The sequence below is a fragment of the Python bivittatus genome, unplaced genomic scaffold (genome assembly GCF_059951505.1).
Source record: "Python bivittatus isolate LINGU-HERP-01145 unplaced genomic scaffold, Pbiv_v1 ctg000110_np1212, whole genome shotgun sequence".
NCBI lineage: Eukaryota > Metazoa > Chordata > Lepidosauria > Squamata > Pythonidae > Python > Python bivittatus.
Window position 1 is genome coordinate 478,640 of NW_028277045.1, and position 20,919 is coordinate 499,558.

At 46.6% G+C, this 20,919-nt stretch overlaps 1 protein-coding gene and 1 long non-coding RNA gene across 4 annotated transcripts in view; one reads left to right on the forward strand and one right to left on the reverse strand.

Moving 5' to 3' along the window:
- The window catches only part of NOS1 (nitric oxide synthase 1), a 140,524-nt gene that overhangs the window by 38,116 nt on the left and 81,489 nt on the right, over positions 1–20,919 (forward strand). The window contains exon 1 of one of the 2 annotated variants that reach the window (XM_007423536.3): positions 8,113–8,425. The exons of the other annotated variant lie outside the window; for it this stretch is intronic. The gene's annotated coding sequence lies outside the window, so the exon portion shown is untranslated. Of the gene's footprint in view, positions 1–8,112; positions 8,426–20,919 lie in introns of those variants that run through there. 2 annotated transcript variants of the gene reach the window in all.
- Positions 5,137–9,170, reverse strand: LOC148216411 (uncharacterized). Of its 2 annotated transcripts, none has more exons than XR_015795438.1 (3): positions 8,813–9,170; positions 6,435–6,518; positions 5,137–6,344 (listed from the first exon to the last, which is right to left on the reverse strand). It is a non-coding gene; the product is annotated as an uncharacterized LOC148216411 (long non-coding RNA). The 2 variants fall into 2 exon arrangements; XR_015795437.1 differs by lacking the exon at positions 8,813–9,170 and adding an exon at positions 7,014–7,151.

Below are 20,919 nucleotides of genomic sequence, written 5' to 3' on the forward strand. Positions count from 1 at the left end.
TTTTATACAATATTACAGACTAATAACCAAGGTTTTCAAAGGAATATTAACTGTAACTTTTAAAAATAATATGGCATGTAGTTTTTTTTTTAAAAAAGAGAAGGTTTACCTTATCCAACATTCAGTTTCTTTCATGATCAACGAGATGCTTCTGTGAAGTCCAGATGTTGGACTTGAAGGCAGAACATCCTCCCTTGATTATTAATCAGAGGCCAGCATTCAGAAAGTTTGGATTGGTGCACTATTTTGAGGTGAACCAATAACCCTTTTGAGGACATTTATCCTTTGAGTTTTGTGCTTCATTTTATAATGCAGTTCTCTGCTCCTGAAGTTGTGTATCAATGGGCATACTGGATGATAAAGCGCGGTTAGGAATGTGCATTTTCTGGATAGTTCAAATATAGGTCTATTTTAAATTGTCTTGGAAATCTCCCCCATCGCATCAGATTAGTCGCAAAACTGAGCAGAAACTGACCTGGGTGAGAAGTGGTCTGATTAACCCATCACTAATTCAAAAGAACGTTATATTTGATCGTGACACATCTTTGATCTTGACGTACTAGTTATGTCTCGTAGGCATCTGTGGCTTTTTCCTCCATGATTGTGTCTAATCCTTATGTGCAGCTGGAAGTTAGCGGCTATCTCCACATCCTGAGCTTGTTAGATAAATCCCTTGCAAGCATAGACGTATGCCCAATCATACGGAAACCATTTGTGAAAGCTATGGACCTCTTGTGCCCACTTAGAGCCCAGGCCTTGGGAACGTCACTAATAAAAACTGTACCTGCTAATTAGATTTCTTTTATTTTCTTTTAAGTCTGAAGACGTTACTGCTTCATTTATTTTGTTCACGTGGAATTGTCTGCCACGAGGTGTGTTAACAGCCATTACCATAATTGCCTTTAAAAAGGAATTAGATAAATTTACAAAGGTTGGCTGTATAGATTTTCCGTGTTCATCAGTAGCCTCCTTAACGATCGTAGTGGATGGTGGGCGAAGGAGGGGGCAGAGAACCCTTGACCCATAGCCCCTTCCCACAAATGTTCACACTCCTCCTCATTCACAAATCTCCTGCATGTGTCTTTAACACCAGTTTCTTCAGAGGGGGCCAGTTTTGGGGTGATGCCAAAGCCAGTTTTGGTTCACTGATGCGGTCAGTGCTTTTCTGACCAGGTGGGTCTGATTCCCTCCACCCCACCTGCTCTCCATCTCCAAGTATGAGCCCTCGGTGCTTAGCAGGAAAATGTTTCCAGCCTTGCAGACGGGCTGTTTTGCTGGGTGTGTTGGGAGCAGATCCCTCTCTATTGAATTAGTTCTTTTCTCTATCCAAATGAAGGGTGGAAGGATAATTAGATTTTCATTAGCAAGGATGATGTAAAACATCCCAACGTCCCAGTCTGGAAAAGAGCACCAAGCCCGCTGGCATTCTTCTAGTTTTGCTTAATTGGTTCTCGCTTCTTTTCACTTTTTTTTTTTTTACGGAAACCAATCCTTTCTCCAAGCAAAGTTTTGCTCTTAGGCCCACAAAGATGAGCCTAAAGGAAAAAGAGGACCAACAGCTGTGCCTATGGCTAATTTAGCCATGATTTGCTCTGCTCATCCATTTCTCTGGTTTTGCACAATGTGTGAGCCCTTAACAAATAAACTAAGTTGGCCGGACGTACTAGGCTAAAGGTGGTTAGTTCATTTATATTCAGGGTGTTGGCTGAGCATAGCCTATGTAGGTTTCTGGGGGAAAGCTGCTTTCTCACAGCTGGTGCCATTCAAGCAGTATTGTCCTCTGGAGTCCTTGGGGTTCTCTGAGCTTGGTTGTTTTCTTGCAAACGTTTCATTACCTGGCTAGGTCATGTCTTCAGTGCTGGAATGGAACCTAGTACTGTCCTCCTCAGTCACTGTGGTGAGATGATGGCTGGGGAAGCAAAAATCAAATCCACTCAGCCGTGATGCTTTCTAGGTGATAAAGGAGCTGTCATATCTCCCCACCTTGGTCTAACCTACCTCAAACTTGTCGTGGAGGTGAAATGGCCAGACGTTGAGAAATCTGCACAGCCCCCGAAGCCCATAGCGGGAAAGGTACATAATAAAAATATAATAATTTGGAAATAGAGGGTGATGTGTGTTTTTCACAGTTTCTGTTCATGTCAGTGTGCAAATCTGAAAGGCTTCTGAATTTAAATACGAATTGCATTTAAGGACAAGTTGAAAGACATCTGCCAAGGATGCAGGGCATCTATTCCATCGAGCATGGAGCTGAAATAGACGGTTTGTAAACCCTCTTCTAGTTTTAAAGTTCTGTAGTTTCTGGCCAGAAATGGAACATTGGGACTTTTGTATACAAACTACAGCAGACCCCTTTCCAGCCATAGGGTTCTTTCCAGTCCAGAAAATAAATGTACCCTTTGGTATAAGTTTCCCCTTCACATCCCTTGTTTTAGAGCCAGATCAATTCCCAGATCTATCAATCAGTACATCCAAAACAATTCCCAGGAAGGACCTGCTGAAAGACAGACCACAGAAATGGAACAACAGAACACACTGTTATCCCCTACAGTTCTCAGCTCAAACCACTCACGCATATTATGAATAAGCTACAGCCCATACTGGACACTGCACTTTCTTAAGCCCTGAGTGACAGGCCCGTACTTGCATATGGATAACTACCCAACCTGGAGCAGATTCTCACAAGCAATAAGAAACAGCAGAATGATGATGCTAAGATGGGAACCATACCCTGCGACAAACCCAGATGTCTACATTTACACCAGCAGCACCATCACAGGCCCCAGCAACTTCACACACAAGATTAGAAGCACCTTCACTTGCTCCTCCTCTGATGTGACCTATACCACCATCTGCCAGCAATGTCTCTCTGGATTCTACATAGGAGAAACTGGACAAACTTTGCACAAAAGAATTAGTGGATGTAAGTTTGACATCAGGACTCAAAACAGAGGCCAAGTACTATCAGAGCGAGAGATGGTTGAACTTACATCCAAAGGTTTCAGGCAATCTCTGAAGGTCTCAACAGACACAATGGGTTTTCAACACATTGCAGTTGTTAATTGATAAGATACTTGTAATGTGTCTCACATGCAACCTGAATCTGTATAACCAACCTGTCTTCCCCTCTGTTCTTCCCCTGACTCAACCCAATTTAAATTTGACATCAATTTAGCCACTCCATCCATCTGATGAAGTGAGCTGTAGCTTATGAAAGCAGATGCCTTTTAGTAAAATTGGTTAGTTGGAAAGGTACTACTAGATTCCTCCTGGTTCTTGTCCCTTGTTTTAGAAACCGAAAGAAACGGTTGTGATTTCGCTAAGGCTGGGGAAAATCTATAAGTGAGGGTTGCGGAAAGATGCAGGAAAATGAAATTGAATCTGTAAAAAGTTATTGATTCAGGTCACCCAACCACTCCAATACTTTGGAACTGTGGGAATTAAATACAAAAGAAAAAGTAGACCGAAGAAAGGGTGGCGAAGCATGACATGCAAAGAAACAGAAGCTGGAGCAAAACAAGAATCATGAAAGAAGTAAAGGATCACAAGAGCTTCTGCAAAGTAATCTGGAACCCTGAAATCCAAGACCTAGAAAATGCTAATAAAATGGTGCCACCATGAATAGTCTGAATTAACATCCAAAGGTAGAGACAGAAACAAAGCAGGTGATGGCAAGAATTGTGCACTAGAAGCCAAAACACAAGATTCTGTGTGGTTTGCAACAGAGCTGGTGAAACCCACAGCTTTAAATCAAGTGAGGCAACAAGAGCCTGGGGGGAGCTGTATGAGATTCGCAGAACAATTACACATTTTGAACCCACAATCCTTCGGCCCTCTCTTGTGTGTCTCCTATGATCCTCGGCCAGGCTACTGAAGGACCTAATTATTAGCATATTGCTGGGGATAGCATTCCACAGGCTTTGAAAAGAAGAGCAAATCAGGTCTTCTCTTTACTGCAGCAAACTTGAAATAAACAAATAATTTCTACAGAAAAACCCATTCGGTGGGACAGCTGCAATTTACCACTCAGAACTGGCTCAGATATGCCATTTGGAAAAGGCCCTTGCCTGTGTCCCTTGCCTTAGGGAGGTGGGTTGGATGTCGTAGACTAAGACTTGAGAGAATTCTGCTGTTGACTCAAGAAAAGTTTGCCAAAACATTGCCAAAAAGGAGACACTGATGGTGGAAGTTTTGAATGATCTGGGTAAATGTTGGGGGACTCCAGGGGAGCCAATGGATGTAGTGGTGAAGGTGTTGGACTAGAAGTAGGAAGACCTGGTCTAGCTTCAGCCATGGAATAGTCCTAGGGGATTATTGGCCCAACTGACCTTGGAGAGCTGGTGTTGTGGGGGGAAATGGGATGAGGGAACCTGTGCACATTGCCCTGAACTCCTGCATGGAAGTTGGGATATAAATCAAACTAATACATAAATAACATCTGTTTCAGTATTCATATTCTGATGTCACTTCTCAGTTAATACCTTTGCATTTTTAAAAGTCTAATTAACATTAATTACATTGTCCTTGTTGCAGGACCTGAAAGTCCAGGTTAGGGACAGACTGTTATGGAGAAAAATCTATCTATGTGGTTGCTAGGAGTCGAAAATGACTTGATAGCACATAATCAATCAATCAATCAATCAACATTTCCCTTAAATTAAAATAATACCTTGTCCTAACCCAGCCACGTTTTTTCCTTGTTCCTCCCCCATGTTTCTTGTTGCAGAAGGTGCTTACTGTACATGCTCAGAAGCTTCTCCATCTTCATGTCTCTATATATAGCTCTGGAACTGGCAAGAAACTGCCCCTATTTTCCAACTCTTTCTTCAGACATTCAGTGCCAGGCCCCACTAGTGGAAATGAAACAGCCAAGTAGTTCCTTTGTCTAACCCCAAAACAACATGCTAGTGCTGGCTGATCTCCAAACCAGTAGCTCCCTGCTGGATTTTGGGCCAACCCTTAACTTAGAAGGAGACCATTTGCATTTGCAAAACCCAGTAATGATACCTCTTAAATCTCCCCCTTTTTCCTCTTCTTTCTCACCCCCCCTTTTTTTTTTTTGATCAGGTGAAGGAGAACTCTTGATCACAAACAGACTGTGTATATATATCTCTCTCTAAGTGTGTGTATGTGTGTGTGTGTGCACGCACGCACATGCAATGCGTTGCCATGGATATGAGGAACAATTACAAAGATGGAGCGATGGTGTTGAACCTGAGTCTCACTGTACTTTTAAGAAGGTATGGGGAAATGGGGGTGGGCGGAAGAGATAAAGGTTAAAATTACAGGCGTGACTGAAAGTTAGTGGCCCTTGTCTTCTTAATGCGGCCAAGTGTTGTCTATCTCCTCATGTTCATCTAGAATGATAGGAGCTGGAGTTCTTTGAGAAGAAGGATCAAGACTGTTCCAGTATAGTATATTGGAGTCCTGCAGGTAGAAATAGTTTGGCTGGGTTCACTCATCATGGTTGACCGTTGTTTATGACCAAGCCATAAGAGGCTGGTACACAGGTAACCCTAAGCCATTCATCATTTAGAGATGAGACTCGCAAGATTCACTCATCACTCTAAGCTGAAAGAAACCAGCCATATAATCGTTTATTGCAGTAGGGTGAGCTGCCCACAAGGGGGTTAAGTAGCCCAGTATAAAAAGGGCTCCCACTTTTGACCCAGTGTGCTTCTATCTTCACTCTGCAGAAAAAGCTGGCTTTGGGAGAAAGGACAGAAAAGGCTTTGGTGCTCTGAATTTCAACTGCCTTAACCCCATTCTTCCAGGTTATTTTATTTTATCTTTTTTAAATAGAGAAGGGATTTACCATTTGCAGTTAAGCTTTGGGTGAGCATACCCATCATTACACTCTGTACACGGTGCATACATAGGGCACATGTCACCAGCTAAGTGTGTTTAGAGTTTGGTTTTGCTTGCCTTTAAATCCTGGCTCCACCCCTAGACTGTGGTTCAGAGGGGTGACGGACCCCTTGGGTGACGTTTCGGTTTTGATTGTTGTTTTGTTCTGGACTTCTGATGGTTTTTTAATGCTTTTATTGCATTTTTACGGTGTGTTTTGCGAGCTGCCCAGGGATGTTACAAATTAGTGCGACCTAGAAATGTCATCAGTAAATAAATTATAAATACACAAATACCTTTCATAACAAGCTGGGAAGGCCCCGGTTTTACATACCGTGTTGTGGTTAAGATGTTGGACTGGCCCTGGGAAACCACCTTCAGACATGGAAGGTCTCTGGCTGATGTGGGGCCAGCTGCTGACTCTCAGTCAAGCCTACCTGACAGGCTTGGATGGGGAACAAGAGGAGGAAGGAATGCTGTGTATGTTCCCTTGACCTCTGGAAGGAAAGGCAGCGCATAAATAAATATTGGGGATAATATTTAACATTTGGAATCATTCACAGTCTTATCAGTGAAGGCTGTAATACCTGAAGTCTCCGCAGTGAAGTCTCTCCACATCACTTTCTGTGCAGGAATATAATGTTCTTTCCTTGTCCCCATCTGGTTAGTTACTGTGAGAACAGAATGCTGGGTTAAGGCCCCTTGGTTTCAGCCAGCAGGTATTTCTTCTGTCCTCGAACACAGTATTTCGAACCCTCAAAAAGACAATGTGGGTATTAGGTAGAAATGATTGGAATCTATCCACACCATTGTGCTGGAATGAAAAGAAGTAAAGCAACACTCTGCTGGCCAATGAGTTCCGTTCTGTACTGTTTTGTGTTATTTTCCTGTTTTGGTTTATGGGGTTCTATGGGTGCATTTTCCTTCCTGTCCTTCTATTTTTACACACTGAAGTAACTGGACAATAATAATGTTTTAAAGGGCTTTAGGGCAAAATGCAAAAGTAAGTGTGTGTGTGTGTGTGTGTGTGTGTGTGTGTTTAAATGCCATCAGCAGGAAAATTATGCCTTCCCCACCTTTGTGATTTCTGGCAACTTATATCTGCTGGGGGGGGGGTGGGGGGTGGAATGTACTGTGCTAGGGTTTAAATTTAAAGCCCAATATACCTTCTCAGGAGGGTGTAGAGTCTTTTGCAATTCCATGAAAGAAATGGGGCTGAACACTTTTTTTGCCCCCCTCTCTTTCTCAGGCTGTTCCCCCTCACTCAGCCGTTGTAAGAACTGGCCTGTTTCAGCTCCGCATCTGAAAGGACAGGAGAGGATGCAGGCTAGAGATGGGTTGCTGAATTGAATCATCCCGGTTCGGAGCTCAGATTTGAAAGTTCACTGCAAGGGGTGGCTTGCTGTACTTTTCTGCTTGTTTGTTTGTTTTGATTTTGGATGGGGGGGGGCTCCACATGGGGCTTCAGAAAGAGAAGCCTGGGCTTGTGGGTTATGGAGCTTAAAGCCAGAATGATCGCGGGGAGGTGAAATGTTGGAGCATCACCAATCCAGGTTCCCTGGCTTTTTGAAGTCTCTCCCCCCCCCCCCCTCCAAGGCTTGATTTTGGAGCGTGGGCTTCTAACCCTCCACGGCAGCGATTAGAAAGGGCAAGGCAGCCGCCGCGGCGCCTGGTCTGTCGTCGGTTTACTCGGAAGTAAGTCCCGCCGAATTCACCAGGCGACAGCAGCTTTGCCGAGACCAAAAAGTCCCTCCAGCGAGCTTCTTCTATGCTTTTAGCTGTGGTTCGATACACACTTACGTGGGAGTAAGTCCCACCGAATTCAGGGGGGTGCGGAGGGGCCGCGCCTTCCCAGACAGGCGCATGACCTGCGGAGGCTGCGCTCAGCGCACGAAATGGAAGAAACTAAGCCATTTCCGAACCTTCCCCAAAGGCTGACTTGAGAAATCGCGTTTGTTTTGCGGAGGGTTTATTCTTAGCCGGCCGGGGGCCGTGGTCGCACTACAGTCGGACCTGTTTGCTCCGAAGTCTTCGAGGGGCCTCCTTCCCAGGGAAGGGCGCCAAGGGCATTTGCAACCTGGGGTGGGGCGTGGGCTGCAGCACCAGCCGCCGCCGCCGCCGCCGGGTCCCCAGGCATTCGTAATTTTGGGGAGGAGGAGGCTGGAGTACGTACAAATCCCTCCCAGCGCTTTGCCTGGCGAAGGAGTTTGATTCGGGCTCCCGTCCTGGGGCGTGGAACTGGCGCGCGTCTATATAAAAGGTTTCCCAACGAGGCCGCCTCGTAGCTGGCTGCGCCCCCGCGGTTGGCCCTCGGTTCGGCTCAGAGTGCATAAAGGAGGCCCGGCAAGCGGAGCGAAGGCACAGCGCGGCGCAGCGGACCACCGGCCGGTCGGGCTTCGCGCGCGTCCCCCCTCCTCCGTTTCTTTCCCCGAGGGGGGAGGGGGGGAAAGGCAGCGGCGGCGAAGCGGAGGAGGCAGGCGGACCGGAGGGGAGCGGAGGAGGCGGGCGGGCGGATCGATCGGGGCAGAATCGTTCCGAAGTGAGCCGCTCCGGGAGGACTCGCCGGCCCGGGAGCCAGGTGAGTGGCAGCGCCCCTCCGGAGAACCTCCTGGCCGCCTTTCCGAGTGGGGGCTTCGGTAACCCTCAGTGCCGGGACTGTGGTCTGCGTTTAGGGTCACTTCCCGGCACCCCACTTCCTTAGGCTTGTTTGAAGACTCCTGTGCGGGCACTTAGCGTATGCTCAGAGACCTCGTGACATAGCTCCACGATTGACTTTGGCACATGATATTGTTGTTATGATTGTTATTATTTTGGGGTTCTGGGGCTCAGCTTAGGCCTTATCTGAACGAGGAAGTTCCTTTCCCGTGTCTTCCAAGTTGCTTAGACTACATCTCCCATCGTCTCCGCCCGTTCCCATTTGGCGCGGCGATTGGCAGGGCTGACGGAAACTGTACTCGAAACTCACCTAACCCCCTCCTTGAGGCTCAGGTTGCGTGAGTCGTATGGCTTCCGAGTGGATGTATCTGTCGTCCAGCCTCCTACCGAAGGGCATCGGGGGAAAGGCGCCAAAATCAGCGGCCGGACCGGGCGCAGGATGGGGTGGGGGAGCGGCCACAGGTTTTACGCGTCGCCCCAGGCGCTCAACCCCGACAGCGCCTTCGGGGTTTGCGCGCCGCCTCTGGGCAGACCTGGTGGGTTGAGGCGCGGCCAAGCCGATCTTGCCACCGGCTTGCGCGCTTGGCAAACTTGGCGCAGAAGCGGCCGTCCCTCGGTGCGACTCGGAGGTGCGGAGCCCAAGCCGCGGGCAAATCGGCGAGCCTCGCCTTGGCCCTTCCCTCCAGCCTGCGCGCCCAGAACCGGGTGGGACTTAGGAGTCCCGGGACCTGCTTTTCCTTCTCTAGATTTCCGCCTCCGCTGAGCTTCCTGCCCCTGGAAGGGTCAAGCTGTGCCTGCGAACAAGGGCGTCGCCTTGAAGCTTTTCCTGCTGGCATGGAGCCCGCCACCTCAGCGCTTCGCCTTCGGGATTTCAGCAGGTCCCGCAGGCAGAGCGCGAGGAGCTGGCCGCTGTTGCTCCCCCGCTCCCCTTCAGCATCTGGAACCAAGAAGGTTGACCCCCGTGTCTACTGGGGAGAAAGCCTCCACACTAACCCCATTGGCAGTTACTTCCGAGGGAAGGGGGGACCCTCTGCCTGTGCTTAGAAGCACCTGCGTTCTGTGGTGGTGGGATCCACGGCTGAAAATAGGCGCCCCTGCTCAGGTTTATCCCTGGCTTTTATTTACCTGCCTTCGATCTCTGTTTTTAAGCAAAGGGCGAGAATCGAGAAGTTCGCCTCTTGGGGGGAGCGGAAAGGGGCGTCCGCTCCGTCCAACCTCCCGCTGGCGCTCCCGGGCCCAGAATCAGGGCTGGGGGCTTCCAGAACCTACAGGGCTGATCTATGCAGCTGCTGCTTCTTTTCACGCGCGCGTGCGGGGTGGGGGGGGGCACTGTTCCAATAACCATCCAGAATTAGTCTCCATAAATTAACCTTTCCATCTGTTAAGAGATGAAAGGAAGGTGTGTGTGTGTGTATTTCGGGAGGGGGGAGGGGAAAATTGGATCAAAATAAAAGGAAAGCAACGCAAAGAAATACAAAGGGGTTGCTCGGTTGACACCCTTCTCAGGATTTCCAGAAAACCGTTTCTGCGTGACTTTCAGGGAAAGCGGCGCCTGCGGTTTTTCTCCTTCTCCTTCTGCAGACGGGGATTCAGGCTGGAAGAGGAGAGACGGGCAGCAAATTACTGTATTCTAATCCGGACTGGAACCTGTCTCCAAAAGTGGCTGTGCATTTCTGTCACGTGAGGTTGGGATGGGGTTAGCGAAGGTCCGGCGGGAGTTGCTCTGCTGCGGTCAATTTCTGGAAGCGGAAAGTAAGTCTGGGATGAAGCTGCCCGTCCAGGTCCCGAAGCTCGAGATCTACGGGCGCTCCTCGTAGAGCAGGGGTCGGCAGCCTGATGCCCTCCAGATGGTTTAGACTTTCACTCCCATCAGCCACAGCCAACTTGGCCAATGTTCAGGGAGCATGGGAGTTGACGCTCAGAACATCCGGAAGACCCTCGATTGCCTGCTTCTGAGTTGATGTCCCTAGAAAGCGCCTGTTTCCGCTCCTCCCCGTCCAATCTGTGTGTGTTTAGTGCCTCCTTGGTTCGGGAATGCCTTGCAAGGAGGTGAGGAGTCCGTTTCTATGAAAACAGTCCCTCCCCTAACCCGAAACTGATAGAGAAACCTGGCATTAGACCGGCGTTTCGCTCGGCAAAAGTAAATACTGGGGTTGGAGCCTGCCTCGCCCCGCCCCAGGCAGCCCGAGTCCTGTCTTTACCCCGGATCCTGCCGCCTCTTCCCTGCCCTCCTCCTTCGCCCTGCTTCTGAGGCTCCGCCGGCGGGAGCTGCGGCGGCTAAACAAGAGGGCGGACTCCTTAGTGGCGTAAACCTGGGTTTTGCCCGTCCTGGGAAACCCAGAAGGAGAGGACGCGCTCGCAGATCCGTCTCTAGGCGTGAGAGGCGGTGCTGGGGGCCACCCGGAATCAGCCTTTCCCGACCGGCGCCGTCCAGATGTGTGGGGCTTCCAACTCCCATCATCCGCAACCGGGGGCGGGGAGTGGACGGCCAGTACATCTGGAGAGGCGCGGTTGGAGGCTGCCGCGCGTTGTCCGTGAGGAGTGAGGTCTGCGCGCCTCTTCTTTGCGCTAAAACTCGGCGCCGGCGCGCTTTCAGCACCTCGGACAGCTCACGCCGCGCTTCGAACGAGCGGCGGCGGCGGGGCGCTTTCCTCGGGGCGCTGGCGGTTCGGCCGCGGCGGTTGCGATGTCACAGCCGCAACCGGGTTTCCACGTCGGGTGCCTCCCGGGTTTCACTGGAGGGTCTGACTTCCAGAAACATGCATGAAGGTGGATTACGCTTATTTATTCCTAACCAGCTATCCAGTAAGATGTAACAGGGTGGAAGGTAGACGGTCCCAAGGAGCCTTAGGCACGCTCTGCGTACCATCCCAGATTCAGTGCCAGGGAATAAATCCATCTGAAACCTTAGGAATCTGCTGCTGGGACTGAGTTTTTCTTGTATGACTTTCCAGCAAACAAACAAATAAACAAAAGTGTTGTTAAACCCATCCAGCTGTTCTGGGAGCTGTATATTTCTAAAGCAGCCCGTATGCCTCTATGCCTATGGGGGTTTCTTCAAAAGTCATTATTGTGGATCAGGTTCATTGTACAAGCCACGGTTTGCTGAATAAGCCACAGCAGTCTTGTTTCCACCCAGCAACCAACATAAAGGCTAGATTCATCCAGGGCACCGAGCCAAAACTAATAATCCACATGATGGTTAATGGTAGGCTGAACTAGGCTGTCTGGTCTGGGGTGGCTGTTCTCTCCCAAGTGAGATTTAGGGCTGGAGCCAGGCTTAAGCAAAAAGTAAATTCTAATACTATTGTGGAGTTTAGTCCCAGGTAAGTGGATATCACATTTGGGGGGGGTTGTGCAGACCCAATCATTGTGTAGTCATGGCCCCTGTAGGAAATAATTTATTTCCTCTATGCATAAAATAGTATTTAAAAAAAATGGAATGTTTACTTAATTCATAGTCACTTTGGCTGTGATGATTCTCCTACTTTCTTCATGACTGGTTCCAATCATTGTTGATAGATGGGAAGAGGCCATGCCCAAAGTCCCTGATGTGTGGGATGCCTCAGGACTTGACACTCTCACCCCTCCTGTTCAACATGAAGCTACTGGGTGAGCTCATCTGTTGACCCAGGGTCAAGTATCATGAGTATGCAGATGATACCCAGTTGTACATCTCGACTGTTGATTGGTCAAGTGACGCCATCAGGATCTTATCTCAGTGTCTGGAGAGTGTTGGGGTCTGGGTGGGGAGGAACAGGCTTAAGCGCAACCCTGACAAAACCATTTGGGTTGGTGATTCTTCTGGTGCTGGGGATTTTCCATCTTTAATTCTGAAGAAAATTTAATTTCCCCAGATACAGCTGGTGCAGTTTGGAGGCCTTCCTGGACTCACAGCTCCTGCTTGAAGAGCAGGTGGCAGTTATGGCCAGGAAGACCTTTGCACACATCCATCAGGTGCGCCAACCCTGTCCTTTCCCGGACTGGGAGTCCCTTCTCACAGTCGCTTATGCCTTAGTCATGAATGGATTATTGCAATGTGCTGCACAGGTGGCTGCCCTTGAAGACCATTCTGAAGATATAGCTGGTCCAGAATGCAGTGGCACAAGGAGTTATGGGCATGCCTTGGGTCGCCCATGTAATGCTTCTGCTACAGAGCTGTGCTTGTCACCAGTAAGCTTCTGGTTGCAATTAATGGCCTAGGAGCTGGTTATCCGAGGGACCACTTTTCTCCCATTGTGTCTGCCCATCCCATAAAATCTGAGAAGATGGGCTTGCTTCATGTCCCGTATCTCCAGCAATGCCACCTGATGGGATTGGAAGCAGGCCTTCTCTGTCATGGCATCTACCCTCTGAAGTAGCATCTTCCCAGAGGCTCAAACAGCTCGGACCTTGCTAAGTTATAAAAAAGCCTTGAAAGACCTGGCTTTTTCTCCAGGACTCGTGGTGCATCCACTATGTGGATTAGTTCATGGCTACAGTTGTTCCCTCATTATGATTGTCTTTTATGTTTTTTCTGGTGTGGTGTATTGTGGTTTTGTTTTTCATTTATAAGCTGCGCAGTGGTCCTGTTGAGCTGGTTGGCTTTAGAAATCTAACTTATAAATAAATAAATGAGACTAGAACCAAACAAACCACAATGTGTCTTAGTGTCACGTGCGAATGGAGCCAACCTGAGTATACCGAAAATTCCGAGCTAGTTCTTCCTCTCTCAAGAAAATAGGAGTATTGCCCATTCAGTTGCATGTATGATGCATAATGAATTAACATCTTTGAATGCCTTTAGCTGGAATAACCGCTCCACTGATTGTAGGAATGTATTTTCTTCTGAGTAAACATGCATCTGCTTTTGTTTCTAATGCTGCCACACCTGGAACATCCTCAACTTGCTTGCAGGTGCTCTGATATTAAGTGGGGAGTAGTTATCATGGTGAGCTGATTATCTGGCCATTGTTGTTGAATAAGTTTGTATTGGTTGGCTTCGCAGAACTCACTAAACCAAAGTTTACCAACCACGGTGGCTGGGGACACACAAACAAGGCACACTTTTTGTCTTGGTTTAACCAGTGACTGGTTATCCTCGCAGCTCCACATACTCCCATCTGTTGAAAGAAGTTGGCATTAGATTCCTCTTCTTGAGCCTTTGTGTCTTAATCATCCATTCATTTTATTAATGGGGTTGCAACATTTCTAGCCTGACTTTCTATTGTTTTGGAACTGAATTGGTTTATCCTCAGCTGCAACCCTGCTTAGCTTCAGCAAGGGGGGCGATTTATGAACCTTCAGACTGTGTTGCTAAACATGGACTCTAATTTGTGGATACTAGTACGTGTTTTAGAATACAGGCCAATATATGCAGCGGAGTGCAGGTTCATCCTTGAATCTTCCACCTACCCAGAGATGTCTTATGTTGAAATTATCTTGGTTTGCACACGTGAGCACAAATCCTTGCCTTTCTTTGTGCTGCTTGCTCTCATTTCTTAAGAACTGCCAGTTTTTCACATCTCTATAGCAACTTTCCTGTTTTCCTTAGAACACTGAAATGATTTTAAAGTGTCAGTTTTAGATCTATTACCACAGGTAAGTTTACCCTTCATGCCCTTAAGCCATGCTGTGGTAGTTACTCCCATGATGGAAAAAGGGTGCATCATCCTTAGTCCTTCAGTCTCTGCTTAAGATGATCATGATGTTTGCAGTTTTATGTGAGTGCAGAAGCTATGAGTACATTCTGCAACGGTGTGATCTTGTGCAACTGTGCTGAGAACTGGTTGTAACGCACACCTTGTCTTTGTGATTAACCAAATGGAAGGCTTAGCAATACACATAGAAACCTTTGTTTCCAATCTTACCTTGGAACATCACAGTCTAGCTCAGAGGAGGACTAGCTCAACTGGTAACCACTTTGCTCTGAACCCAGCCGTTCCCTTGAGCACAGAAGCTCTTTTCCATCCGTCGTGTCTGTGTCCAGCGTCTTCCTATTTAAGCGTTTGGGCTTGCTTTTTCTAAGTGCGGTTGAACCAAGGACTATTCATCTTTCTTTACCCTCACTTTCTGCCATCATCTCCATTACTCATAATCTTCTGAGATTAGGTTTGTGGTCTGAAATGTACTTCTTCAAACAGCAAAATATCCAGAGGTAATACGGTTCAGCTTCATTTCCTGTGAATGGTAATACTGGATATTTTAATATCTGTTATTTGCAGAGTTGCAGAGCAGAGCACGAGCAAATGGACCGCAGGGGCAGGAAGCTCGAGGGCCGAACCTGCAGTAGCTTTATAGGACACAACAGCTGTAGCGTCTTCCCCAGCTGTCCTCTGCTGCCAACTAGGTTTTAGGACTCTTTCTTGCTTTTTTCCCCAATGGTTTCTCTGTCCTCCTCATTCATTGGCACGTAGTTCTGTCAAAGATAGTGGGGAGGATTTCTAAATATCAAGGATCACTCCTTAGTTCTCATACTTTCTGCCATTCTCTGCCAGAAGAAGTGATAACAATTCCTAGCTTGGAAGACCTTGAAAGGGAACCAGACAAATACAGTCTACGAGTTGCTAATAGTTATGATGGTACGTGCAAACTCCACTGAGTAAAAGGGATGGTAGTAGCAATGATTGGAGGGTGGGAGGCATCATCTTCACATTTTCCTTTTGGATTTCCTGACCTGCTTGGTTGCCAGATGCTAGGTGAAATGGACTTTTGGTCTGCTCCAGCAGCGTCTTATGTTGTTACGTATCAGTGATTCTGTAAAAATTCTGTATTAATCAAGGTATTAGTCCCGCCTTAGGCATGAAGCCAGTTGGGTGACCTTGGGCCAGTCACTTTCTCTCAGCCCTAGGAAGCAGGCAATGGCAGACCTCTTCTGAAATCTTGTCAAGAAAACTGCAGGGACTTGTCCTGGCAGTTGCCAGAAGTTAACACTGATGAAAGAGGGAGGGAGGGAGGGAGGGAGGAAGGAAGGAAGGAAGGAAGGAAGGAAGGAAGGAAGGAAGGAAGGAAGGGCAAGGGGAGAAAGAAAGAAAAAGGGAGGAAGGAAGGAAGGAAGGAAGGAAGGAAGGAAGGAAGGAAGGAAGGAAGGAAGGAAAGGCAAGGGGAGAAAGAAAGAAAAAGGAAGGAAGGGAGGGAGGGAGGGAGGGAGGAAGGAAGGAAGGAAGGAAGGAAGGAAGGAAGGAAGGAAGGAAGGAAGGAGAAAGAAAGAGAGAGAGAGAGAGAGAGAGAAAGAAAGAAAGAAAGAAAGAAAGAAAGAAAGAAAGAAAGAAAGAAAGAAAGAAAGAAGTGATGCTAACTCCATTTATTTGCAAATAAGGTATGCCAAGCACTTTATTGTTTGCCACTGAGGTGGGGTCTTCTCCAAATTTCTCTGGTGCAGCCAATTTATCCTATCTTAAAGCTGGCAAGGTATATTTTCTGAAACTTAAGTCTCCAAGGGAACTGTGGTTTGGTTCAGAATAAGTGTATAAATGAGCTGGCTTTTGAATGTAGGTTTCCTGGATCCAAACCAGCTCCCTAATCTTGAAGACTAAAAGATATATGATACTAAATCATGTATGGAGTGGAAGAGGGGCTGAGGTTTTGTGTTTTTTAAGGGTCTGAATATTCTTCTGTATCTTCTGAGGTGCAGGATGGTACCAGTAACTATAAACTTGTTAAGGCTCATTGAAGCTTCAGGGAGCAACTGAGATCCAGAAAAATGGATTTTTAGCATGGCCCCTTTGTTTCAAAGCCACAGTCACTGTTATTGGGGGAAGAAGTGTCATTGGGGTCTTCCTTATCACACTTGTGTTGGCATTTAGGAACACTTGAATCTGTGGACCTGCTGGTTGTGAGCCTAATGTCTCAGGTGGCTGCTAGAATTATCCTTTCTTGATGCAGGTTGCTCCTATTCCTACTTTGTAAAGTAAAAGGAAGGTTCCTGTTTGGAATTCTAGGTACAGAGATCCTTCTTGCTGCTCAGATCTAATAAGCGCTGTTGAATCTCACTGGGTTCAGTGATCCACTGCCTGTTGCAGCACAGAAATAGTTGTCAAGAAGGCAAGCTAATCAGCTTCCTTTGACTCCTAGATTTTGTCTCTTAAAGGCAGAAATGGTAGGCCTTGCCAGTTAGTCTTCTCCAGTGGTGGCATCTAGCATTATTATTAGTAGTAGTAATATTTGGCAGCAAAGTGGAGGTGAACAATCAGAACTTTTGGAGGCATCTGCGGTTCACCAAAAGTGTGGTTGTGACCTTCAGACCTTCTCCAGAAGTTGCCACCCAAGAGGACCATTCAATATGTCAGAAGGGGAAAATTATTAAATGTGTTAATGATATTAACTAAGTTTAAGTGATTGACATTGATTTTAATGAAGTTTAAACTTAAATGAGATTACGTTGGTGTTTCTCCTGGCCCTGTTCTCAGAAGGATATCATTCAGTGCACCCAAAATTACATGTCCCTACAGTAGACAGAAATTCTTTGCCTGTTCCTCCCTCCTCGCCCCTGGCTTCAATCAATTTCCCTCAAGTTGAGTTCAACTCCTGGGGATTTTATGGAAATATTCATGTAGTTTATCTCTGGCTCTGAGTTTTCCTGGTGGTGTCCCATCCAATGCTAAGCAGACCCAACCTTGCCTAACCTTCCAGAATCATCCAGGGCCGGTTGCAAGCTACCACCTGGCTGGTGTTTAGTGGTCTACATTCTCCTAAATGGAATACATTTATGTAGACATACAGTACACACCACTTCTAATTGGTCATTAGTAAAACAGTCCCAAAGCAAGGATGCAACAAAGATAAACAATTTAGAACAAATCCAGTTTAGAGTAAGTCTCTCTTAAAATTTTCCAGAGTGTTAAAGCCATGACATGCGTTGCAGAAAACAAGCAAACTTCAGTTCAGGATAAAAGATGCAGAAATTTCTTAGAAAATAGAAGGTGAAGCCAGCAATGCAGATTTTAACCTAAGATCTGAGAGAACCAACCCACTTTCAGTAGATACTGCCAGTCTCCCAGACCTGGCACCAGCTGTTCATTATATTTGACTTCCAAAGTGGAAGGAAAAAGATGAAAGAGTTACAGGCGATTGCAAACAGTTTGGTGGTGCTCCATATTTATACAGGGCTTAAAAATCACAACGGCTGGTGTTGTGTCTCATTTTCTCCTCTATCCCCTCATTTCCTTTGGACTCCTAATTCCTTCTTTTCTCCCCCCCCAAACAATTTTATGAAGAATTATAAATGAAAAGAATAAAAGCCAACACAAAATACAAAAAATACAAACAGAAAAATACAAAAGAAAGAAAAGAAGAAAAAAGGGGAGGGGTGTGGAGAAGGAAGGAAGGAAGGAAGGAAGGAAGGAAGGAAGGAAGGAAGGAAGGAAGGAAGGAAGGAAGGAAGGAAGGAAGGAAGGAAGGGACTTCCCCCTTCATCCCAGCAGGCAAAGACAATTTTAATAGCCTATCCCCACCCCTAAATACAACATAATCTGGCTCCCAATTCCTTCTGTGTACCTGCTGGCTTGTGCCATTTGAAGAATTTCCAGAGCGTGATAAAAACAACCCTTTGGAAGGAGAGGTGTGAAATGAAATCCGCACACTCACATTCAAAGAGAAAACTGTTCTTCACTGGGCGGATTTCTTTTAGAGGGTGGCACAAAGGACTTGGGGATGCGTTGGGGGAGGGGGGTGCTGTCGAAGTTGGAAACCTGCAGTGTCACGAATGCGTTGCAAAGCCTGGACTTTGCTCCTTGAGGACCAAGAGAGACGGGAAGGAAGGGTCAGCAGAAGGACTGGGATGAGTGGGGCTGATGGTCCTTAGAGGCCTCGGACTTCATTTTCTCAGCTGTGGCTCCAAATGGTTTGGGGTAGGAGTTCTGTGCCAGCTCTTTATTTATTTCACTTCATTTATTTATTCATCACATTTACAAAGCCGCCCATCTCACGAACGTGACTCTGGGCAGCGTACGGTAAAAACTTATAACGGAAGGGAAATTTCTCTGGGTTTTGAAGTCTCTCTCAAGTCAAGCTCGACTTCTGATGGTTTCAAGAAGACGGCCATGCTGTTTTTCTTGGCAGCAATAAGGGAGTAAATTGCCCCTGCCTTTGTTCCTTGGGATTTTTGTTTTTTGTTTTTAATTTCCCCATCCAGGCAACAGCGTCAGACTTCCTGGTGGTCTACCACCCAAATACCAACCAGATCTAACCCTGCTTAGCTCGTTTTGAGTTCTGTGAGGTTAATTATAAGCTGCCACCCACTGTTGGAGCAAACAAATTTAAACCTCCCTTTTCATGCCATAACCGAGATTGCCTGGCTCAATTTCTCCCCCACGTCTCTCTCTCTCTCTTTTTTAAACATAAATAAATAAATTATCAGTTATGAGAGGTCTCAAACTACCAAGAACACTGTCCGTTGGGCTTCATTTTATTTTGGAATTTATTTGGGAGTGACTTTGGCTTCACTTCTATATTCTTGATTTTAACGGGGTTATATAATTTTATTAAAAAGCCCAGAGAATCCTCAGCGGTTAATAGGGTAGCAACTCTACTACATAAATAAAAGAAACATAGGATTGCACAGTTCATACCAGAGTTTCAGAGTCCAGGTGCTGTGTAATCCTTCTTCCAATCCCAGCTCAGATTTTGGGTTAAGGAAGGAGAGAAAAACAGTGCATCATTCATCAACCTCCTGCTTAGGCAAATGTGGAGATGTGGTCGAGAGAATTCCATTTTCGCTTTTTGAAAAATGGGAAGCCTTTTCTGGAAACTTAACGCTGCAATTAATGTGCGTTATTCTTTTAAGGTCTACCTTAACCTTTGGGCTGCAGCCTGGGCATCCCTCTGAAACTTCCCCGCCAATCCCCAGGAATATTTCATTCACCATCTGAATTTGCCATGAAAGAGAACGGTGCCGCAGCTGTAATTCTCTGTATTTCCTACCCAGGCACCCTGTCTTGGCACTTCATTGCCACCTGGTGTAGGAGCCTGAAGTTCATTTCACCACCTTCTTGTACGGACATGTTGTCGCAGATGGAGGCCAGCGGGCCTCCTAAGACCTGCTGTGTCTAAAAACTGTTTGCTGGAGCCACTGCCAGGTTTGTCCTCCAGAAACGAGAAACCGTGTTGGAGATTGAAAACATCAGCAAATGCTGGCCTTTGCCAATGACACGAGATGCAAAAGGGTTTTTAAAGCCTGCCATGTCTTGTGAGGTAGCATGTTTCTATGAAACCAGGATAATTCTCTTATCATTCCTCTTCAGTCCAAGGACGCTTAGGATCTTCTTCCACAGTTCTTTCCCTAATTATCTTCATGTCCTTCACCTTAGTACTTCATACACCGGAAGATGTAGACCTCTGCTAACATGCACGCTTACACAGACAATTATGCATGAAAAACTGATCTACACGGAACTCTCTTCCGCAGCCACTCAAATACTTTTACTGCTTTCAGAAAAAGGGCTCGCTTTTTCCACTTCTTGCTCAGGGTGCTTGAGAGTTTCTTTTGAGGCTTTTGTGGCGCGCTTTTGAGATGACCTTAGGGCTAGAAATGGCCAAGGACGCTACTGCTGCTGTTTCCTGTTGCACGTCTTCTTTTCACTCTGAAGGCTGCTTCCTAATCTAGAAAAAGCTCCTTGCAATGTCTTAATCAAAGTGGGAGAAGCCAGGGAGGCTGGAGAGAAAGAGGAGCCCTGCAGTACCAGGTGGGACATGCAGACATAGCTCTTAGCCGCGTCACTACTAAACGTTGGCATTTGCGCGGCAAAAGCTGGTTCCTGAATTAACCCATTTTCAACATTCACACAATATACTCATCCGTAAACTAAAAAACACAAAACTACAGAAGAGGCTTCTCTCCCAGGAAGGTTGAACATTACAACCTACCTATTCCATCAGCCTCTCTTGATTTGTTACAGGCATCCATCTGTGCATTTGTTTATGCAATTTTGCTTATTCTCTGGCAACAGCTTTCTTTGTTGAGTCTTGTTCTTGGTGTTTACTTCTTCAGTCACCATCCAGAGTCCTATGATTGGGGCAGTTAACAAATAATATAAATAAAATAAATAAATACCACTTGCTTCACACATCGAGTTAAGCCACCCCACCCCCAGAACAAGCTTAACCAAGATAAAAGCTGATCTAGTGTAGCATGATGTATAAATGGAGCTGCTTTAATGAGCTGCTTACACCTGACGAGTAAACATAGCTACTCAATGTCGGAAGATCATGTTTCGCCCATGAGAATTTTCCCAGCGTTCTCTTCTTGGGAAGAAGTTTTGAGAGCAAATTCTTTCATCACCTTGAAGGAGAACACCCTTGGTAGCATTAACATTAATTTCCTAATGCTGGATTAATAGAATATGGTGAGTGATGAATGAACCCTATATCAGGGTTCCCCAAAGTAGTCAATATCAACCCCCATAGGTCAATGAGACTATCCAAGGGGTTGATGTTATTATT